This window comes from Salvelinus sp. IW2-2015, unplaced genomic scaffold (genome assembly GCF_002910315.2).
Source record: "Salvelinus sp. IW2-2015 unplaced genomic scaffold, ASM291031v2 Un_scaffold3224, whole genome shotgun sequence".
Taxonomy (NCBI): domain Eukaryota; kingdom Metazoa; phylum Chordata; class Actinopteri; order Salmoniformes; family Salmonidae; genus Salvelinus; species Salvelinus sp. IW2-2015.
The window spans coordinates 31,068-32,612 of NW_019944511.1; positions in this window are offsets into that span (position 1 = coordinate 31,068).

The following is a 1,545-nucleotide window of genomic DNA, read 5'->3' on the forward strand; positions in this document are numbered from 1 at the left end:
CTAATATGTAACTGTCTTTAATGTGTAACTGTCTGTAATATGTAACTGTCTTTAATGTGTAACTATGTCCGTTCCCTCACTATGTCATCAGAGTGCGCAGCTGAACACTCGATACTGGAACGACTCCGTTTGTTATTTCAACTAAAACATAACCAATCTTTGTTTCTCATTTGCTGACGCTGTCTCGTTCCATGTCCGTTCTACATTAAACGTTTGACTCCCCGTACCTGCTTCGTCTCTCCAGCGTCATGTGACATAATGTAGACGCCATCACACGAAGCATCGGGAAGTACTGACGTTCCGGTTGGTATGGTGGCATCGGCTCTGGGTCGCCACCGATGGAACCGGGGGTGCCTAGCCAGCTCGTCGGGCTTCCACGCCCTAGCTGGCTCGATAGTTTCCTTGCCCCGGTTGGCTCGGATGGCGCCCATCCCACGTCGGGCCTCAGCCGGATCGTCAGTTCTTGTTCGCCCAGCCGGTCCAAGAGTTTTTTTGTTTTGTTTTGTCGGGGTGGATTCCGTCGCCGATGGAACCGGGGGTGCCTAAGCCAGCCTATCGGGCTTCCACTCCCTGGCTGGCTCGAGAGGTTTCCTTGCCTCGGTTGGCTTGGCGGCTTCCCACCCCATGCCCCAACCGGCTTTCCCAGCGCCCATGTCTAGGCCGGTTCGCCCAGTTGGGTTGCCGGGTGGCGCCCCAAGAGAGGGGGGTACTGTCGCGTCTGCTCCCGCTCTTCCCTCCCCCTGGCGCTTGAGGGCGTCAGGTTGCCCTGCATCACGCACTTCTATCATCCATCACGCACTCCTGCCTTCCATCACGCACTCCTGCCATCCATCACGCACTCCTGCCATCCATCGCCACGCACATCAGCGTTAATGGACTCACTTATCACCTGTTTATTTCCTCCCCTATATTTGTCAGTTCCCTGCTCTGTTCCCCGCTGCTGCATTGTGTTGTTTTTGTCTTTGGTGTTAGTTTGCTGACGCTGTTCCTGTCTCGTTCCATGTCCGTTCTTTATTAAATGTTTTACTCCCCGTACCTGCTTCATCTCTCCCGCGTCATACCTTATGACAAAATACTGTTGAGGTAATATGGCTACAGGTTCATCTGCCTCACCTAAAGCCCATTCTGGTGGGAAGCTGATATAGACCACCAAGTGTTAACAGTCAGTATCTGGATAACGTGTGAAATGCTTGATAATGTATGTGATTTGAACAGAGAGGTATGTGTTCTGGGTGATTTAAGTATTGACTGGCTTTCATCAAGCTTCCCACTCAAGAAAAAGCTTCAAACTGTAACCAGCGCTTGGAACCTGGTTCAGGTTATCAGTCAACCTACCAGGGTCATTACAAACAGCACAGGAGTTAAATCATCAACATGTATTGATCACATCTTTACTAATGCTGCAGAAATGTGTGTGAAAGCAGTATCCAAATCCATAGGATGTAGTGATCACAATGTAGTAGCCATATCTAGGAAAACCACAGTTACAAAGGCTGGGCCTAATATAGTGTATAAGACGTCATACAATACGTTTTGTAGTGATTC